Genomic DNA, 7027 nt, shown 5'->3' with positions numbered 1-7027 from the left:
ATAAAATACGCGTAGCGATTATAATGGCGCTTTAAAAATCGCGTTGCGATTTTACGTATTGTCGTTGCGATTTACGGATACGCGTTGCGATATACGGATACGCATTGCGATTTACGGATACACGTTGCGGTTTACGGATACGCGTTGCGATTTATGTGTTCGCGTTGCGATTTTCATATTCACGTTGCGATTCTGGAAAATCGCAATGCGAATTTGTACTATCGCATTGCGATTTTCAAGAATCGCGTTGCGATTTTTGAAACTGATTTGCGATTCTGGGGATCGCGTTGCGATTTTTATTTCGCGTTGCGATTTTGTTGGTCATTTTGGCAAATCCAAAAAAAGTTGGTTAAAATCGTATATTATAAGGCATTTTTGGTCACTGAGGCGATTTTCTCTTCTATTTATAGGAGATTCTCTTTCCCACTTTGGGTAACTCTTTAAACCATGTGTTTTTAAGTCTTTAAATTATTTTTTTGATTAAAATAAAATTTTAAATTATGTAGAAACTAAGTGATATTGATGATTAAAGAATTTTTTTTTATGTTTTGAGTTTAAGCATCATATACAGTGGCGGAACATAATGGAGTCAAGGGGAGCCTATGTTGTTGCCAATTATTTTTTAAAATATTAATTAATATGAAGCAAATATATAATTTTAAAAAATAAATAAAGAAAATTTTACCAGACCCACAATTTAAAAATTTGTATTTATGAAAAATAAAAAGTACTTTAAACCCGCTATAATAAATTCATAATTCTGCCCCTAACCATATATGCATATGAATATATGAGCGTTAAATGTTAAATAATTGAGAATATTTAAACAGATATTACGTTATATTCACTCCAGACTAATATTTTTTTAGTTAGAAAACATTTTAATATGTATTGATATGTAATATAAAATTAAGTATTTATTTTGATTAAAAAACAGTTTAAAGACTTAAAATTAAAAGAAGCCGTAATTTAAGAATTTGTTTCGATAAAAAATAATTTAAATAATTAATATAATTATATATAATAATTTAATGATTTATTTTGATCGAAAAATAATTTAGTATCTTCTAGCGAAAAAGAGATACAACTTATAACTTATTTTCAGTTTAAATTTTTTATTGATTTTAAATTAACTTTTAGGATATATTTTTTTTTTATAAAAACTAACATTTTAATAATATATTTTGAAACAAAAATAATTTTAAATCAGTTTTTTTAAAGTTTAAAAATATTTTTTTATAATCTTATAGATTTACACAATTTAAATATGATATTCACATCGGAATAATTATTGATTTTTTTATTAATCTTAAGTTAATACAAGGTAATATACGTTTAAATACTCTTAACCATTTGACTTTGAACGTTTATACCTAACATATATAATGCTCAAACTTAAAACCTAAAAAAATAACAATAATTTATTAGAATAATATTAAATAATTTTAATTAATAGACCATATTTTCCCACATAACTCTCTTCATATTTTTTTTTATAAAAGTGTTTTTCAAAATCTAAAAATACTAGAAATTTGATAATATATATAGTTTTTTTTTTAAAAATTTAAAAATAATATGCTGGTCCAGAACAGAAGAAATAATGACAAATAAATGAGTATAGGTTTCGGCAATCACGGCATGAACCAACTGATTAACTGCTCCACCCATCCAAGATGTGGACACGTCACAATTGTTTGACATGGCACAATCGGAAGCATCCACGTAGTCATACACCCAGTAACAAATTTGAAAACTTAAGTATTTTTATCATTATTTAACTGTTGAAACTCCCTTACCCTTCTCCCGAAAAGAGGTTAAACACAAACAAATCTCGGAGAAGAAGTGCGTGATCAGAGGAATTCACTAATCGAATCATAGCCGTTGCTTTACCTTCACCGACGTTTGTTCTCATTAGCGGTGGTAGCTCTTTATCCATCGCTGCTGCTCCGCTGTCCACTTCTTTTTCGCCGGTGAGTCTTTCATCCTCACTTTCCTTTAGATTGTATTTGTTAATGCAATTGTTTTATCTTTTGTGATTTATTTATTCTATAATTCTGAAGAATGAAATCCAACTGTTCCTCCTTCATTTGCTTTCCATTTGTGTGCTGATACTGAAATGTTTATTTGCGTTTTGAATAAGCCAGAAGGAGGAAAGGAAAGTATTTCTTTTTGGTTAATATAATGATTTGGTAATCCATATAAACTATTAAGAAAAATGAAAATAAATTCTTTGAGTTAGTTGATGAAATGTTAATATTCTCCTTTTCTTGATATATATACACTGAAAACTATTGAAGATAATTTTTTCCCCGTTGTTTTTTTCTTTTGAAAGCAAAACTGAAAAAAAAGGCTTTCGGTTCGAAAAGCAAACAATATTTTTGATGAATAATTGTTTTAGTAAACCAAAATGAAAGATTTTACTCCTATATAAACTATGGTTTTCAGATAATTTATATAAACTTTAGTTTATTCTTCTAATTATGTTTCTTTTGGTTCTAATTCACTGTCCTGGTTTTGCATTTAATTATAGCATGGCTGCATCTTTGCTCGGTTTTTATCAAAGGAAGTGTAATTATTCAAATCTAATTGGCATCTGAGTTTCTAGTAGAGGTACGTTTAATGAGGAAACATGTAACAGTTTTTAGGTTGGAATGGTTATGTGGTCTATCATTTTATTTTTCCTCTATAATATTTAGGAGGATAAATGAGCAGATTTGTACATTGACAGTAACATTTTGATTTCATCCCAAAGGATTTCTTATTTATAGTTTTCCATTTAATAATTATCAGATCAAATAAGCAAATTTTGATTTCTTCCCAAAGGGTTTCTATTATTTCATTCTATATTATGAAGAAAATTAAGTTTACTTCAGCTTTGGTTCTTTTGGTGTCTTCCATAGATAGTTGTTAATTTAGACAGAATTTACTACATAAATACTATAGTGAGATGTTTATATCGTGCTCTTTCTTTTTGGTTCAAATGACTTTGATTTATTGCAGTTTTCCTTGTGATTACTACTCGCTCGATGTATTTAGTCCTTCAATTTTCCGTTAGACCTTTCAGAATGGAATTTTCAGCTTTTACTTCCTTTATTTCTTTAAGAAATTGAATCAGTCTTTCTTGTGATTCTTGTAATGGATCTTTTATCTTTCCATTGGTTTCTGGTATCAGCTTACTTCCACGATGTAGCAGTTTCACTGTATTTTATATCTGCTTTTGCTTTACAGAATCTGTTACAATGTAAAACAAAGAGTTATTGATTGAATTCATATGGGCGATTATGAACACATACAACACAATCATTTCCATTCAAGTTATACCAGCATTTGATTTTGGCGTCTGCTTGAGAGAAAAGCTCTCTGGTGTCGCCATTTTCACTGCTGACACTGAACTCTACCAGTACTTCGCTTCATTTCACATATCTTGATTAGAACATCTCCATTATAACCCGATGGCTGTTGCAGCATTCAAGGAACTCTTTAATAGTGAATTTCATGGAAGTAAGAGGATGGAAACAAAACCTTCTCGAAAAAGACGTGTATTTGTGCAAACTGAAACTGGCTCTGTTCTTGGTATAGAGTTAGATAGGAGTGACAATGCCCGTACTGTGAAAAGGAAACTACAGATTGCTCTTAATGTTCCAATAGAGGAGAGATCTCTCATATTTTGGGATGTGGTGCTGAAGAATGATCTAAGTACTGTCAGAAATGATTCTCCACTTCTTCTCATTCGAAACTTCATCCGCAGAAGCTCATCTACACCATGTCTCGCACCTACTGGGAAGGATATTCAGCAGAGAGATCAGAGTGGTCCAATTGAGATATTAGTGTGTTCAGATCACATTTCCAGAATAAAAAAACTGGTAAGGAAAATTGTAGAAGCAATGAAAATTGGGATTGATCCCATCCCTGTTTGTGGTGGTCTAGGAGGTGCCTACTATTTTCGAAATAGCCAGGGTGCAAATTGTGCAATCGTTAAACCAACTGATGAAGAACCTTATGCCCCAAACAACCCAAAAGGTTTTATTGGCAAGGCCCTTGGGCAGCCAGGACTGAAACGCTCAGTACGTGTTGGGGAGACTGGCTTTAGGGAGGTAGCGGCTTATCTTCTTGACTATGATCACTTTGCCAATGTTCCCTCTACTGCTCTTGTGAAGGTCACACACTCAATTTTTAATGTCAATGATGGAGTGAATGGAAAGAAGCAGCAAGAGCGAAAGGAATTTAGCAAGATTGCTTCTTTGCAGCAGTTTATCCCTCATGATTTTGATGCCAGTGATTATGGGACTTCAAGCTTTCCAGTTGCTGCTTTACATAAGATAGGGATATTAGATATCCGCATTGTGAACACTGATAGGCATGCTGGAAATCTTCTGGTTAGGAAAAGTGATCGAGGTGGGGGACTTAATTAAGTAGAACTTGTTTCAATTGATCATGGCCTATGCCTTCCCGAAAACCTGGAGGACCCGTACTTTTGGATCCATTGGCCTCAGGCATCAATTCCTTTCTCAGAGGATGAGCTTGAATATATATCCCATCTGGATCCCTTTCGAGACTCTGAACTGCTTAGAATAGAGCTTCCAATGATTCGAGAGGCATGTCTACGTGTCCTGGTTGTTTGCACTATTTTCCTCAAGGAAGCAGCAGTTTCTGGTTTGTTTTTAGCAGAGATAGGCGAGATGATGAGTAGGGAGTTTGGAGGCCAGGAGGAGGAGCCAAGTGAACTTGAATTCATATGTATGGAGGCAAGGAGAGTTTTAGAGGAAAGGAATATGCTTTATGATAAAGTGAGAGCTGTAGAGAATGAGTTTCATTTTGAAATTGACTTTGAGGCGGGGTTCGATTTCACTTCTAATCAAGAAAAGAAATTGGAATCACATGCTTATTGTTGGCCACTTTCCAAGGTAGAAGAGAATGTAGACGAATGGACAGAGGATGATGCTTTTACTGCTCGAGACAAGGCTCCAACCGTTCCAAGACTATCAACGACAATGAAAAATGTCAGAATTGGAGAAAAGAGTTGGAGGCTAATGCAGAAAAATGGCTATTTGTCTGGTACATCATCTGGAAACAGAAACGAGAATAAACAGGTAGCTGGAAGCACCAGTTACGTGAAACTGGCTGATATGAGTGAAGAGGAGTGGGTACAGTATCTTGAGAGTTTCCAACATTTGGTTTCCGAAGCATTTTCTAATCGTAAGTCGAGGGGTGTAGGTCAGATACAGAGACAGAGGCAGAGGGTTGGAACCTCATGCAAGTTCTGAGTTAGTTAATGTTTTCAATGTGTAGAAATTGGAAGGCTAAAGTTGACAAGGTTTGAGGGTTGTTGGAACCAGAAAGCAAAAGTGTAGGGTTGTTTTCAATGTGTTGAAGGTTACTGGTTTGCTGTGCGCCGCACACAAAGATGTTTCACTGCATTATTTGGATAGTTTGTAAGAGTAGCAGTGGTGGTGGTCGTGGGAGTGTTGAAAAACACGTCTCTATCCATGTATCTGTTGTTGTCAGTTACGTCTATAACTGTTTCACTTTCATTCATTACTTTCAAGTTAGTATTATATGGAAAATTATTATTTTAATTTTAGCCTATAGACTTCCTTAGAATGTGAATTATATGAAGAGGTTTCCATCAAACTCACTTTTATGCTTTCCATCAAACTATATTTTTTAACTCACCTGTTTTAATATATATACCTTTATTTCATTAGCAGTAAGTGGCATCGGAGATAACATGAGCGACATAATCTGAGCTATCATAATCAAAATACAAGGCGAGACGAGGACGTTCATAGTTCATTAGCATCTCTGAACAAGGTGGAAGGATGTCACGGAGAGATCGATACGACGGTGAATAAGCTGACGAACAAGATTAATGGAGTCACTTTCGACAATCGCCTGCTAGGCAGATAGTTCACATGTTAAACGAATACTCGATGGTAGAGTGTGTGCCATGGAAATATAAAAGTTTAATGGATGTGTATGATATATAAAATTTATTCTTAATGTATTTACAAATTAAAATAGTTATAAATAATTATGTCTGGAAATATATAATTTTGTAATAAAAAAATGTAATTTTTGTACAAAACTCATCTAGTTCTAAATAAAATCATGATGAGTGAAACATGCAATAAGTTGAAAAGTCAAGATAAGTGGCCAAACTATTTGGTGCAAATTGTTGAAAAAAAATTGTTAGGCACCGAAAGTTTGGATTGAAAAACAATTTCACCTAAAATGTTGAAAATATAGATGGTAAAACTATGCAATTAGTCATTGTAATTTAGGGTATTTACAAATTAGTCCTTAAAGCTTCAACTATAAATACCCTAGCTCATTTAGCTTTAAAACCATCCCAAAGCATTCTAGCTTTCTTCCAATACTAGAGAGAATTTAGAGAGTTTCTTGAGAGTTGTTTTATCCTTTTTATCAAGAGAGAATTATCATTGTTTTCTCCTTGGTAGATCGAGAGAGGTTGTAATTCCTATTTTTCTCATAGTGAAATTCTTCTACCGTTGCCCGTGGTTTTTACCTTATATTATTTAGGGGTTTTCCACGTAAATTTTGTGTCTATTTTTATCTTCATTTTTATTTTCTCAAATTATCAGCTGCGATTTTGCTCTATCCGATAGCCGTCTTCCGCAACAATTGGTATCAGAGCTAGATTAGAGTGTGTAATATCTGCTTATTGTCTTTGTGGTTGCCACCAAAAGGTGGATCCTCCAATATAAGAAAATAAGAAGTTATTACCCATTCTTTGAAGGTTCCAGAGAAATATTCACGATAGTGAAATAGTGGGAGCTATCAGTAAAAGAAGCTATGGCAACGAAATTTGATATTGAAAAATTCAATGGGAGAAATTTCTCATTGTGGAAATTGAAGATGAAGGCTATCCTGAGGAAAGACGGTTGTCTAGCAGCTATTAGTGAAAGGCCAGTGGATTTCACAGATGACAACAAATGGATCGAAATGGACGGGAATGCTATGGCAAACTTTCATCTAGCATTAGCAGATGAAGTATTGTCAAGCATCG

The 7027-nt window shown here is 33.5% G+C and overlaps 1 pseudogene; it reads left to right on the top strand.

Moving 5' to 3' along the window:
- Positions 1-1828: 1828 nt before the first annotated feature.
- LOC120190121 lies at positions 1829-5348 on the top strand (annotated as a pseudogene).
- The last annotated feature ends 1679 nt before the right edge of the window (positions 5349-7027 follow it).

This window comes from Hibiscus syriacus, unplaced genomic scaffold (assembly GCF_006381635.1).
Source record: "Hibiscus syriacus cultivar Baekdansim isolate YM2019G1 unplaced genomic scaffold, ASM638163v2 tig00116962_pilon, whole genome shotgun sequence".
NCBI lineage: Eukaryota > Viridiplantae > Streptophyta > Magnoliopsida > Malvales > Malvaceae > Hibiscus > Hibiscus syriacus.
Note: the sequence above shows the minus strand (reverse complement) of the source record. Positions and strands in the feature narration are given on the sequence as shown.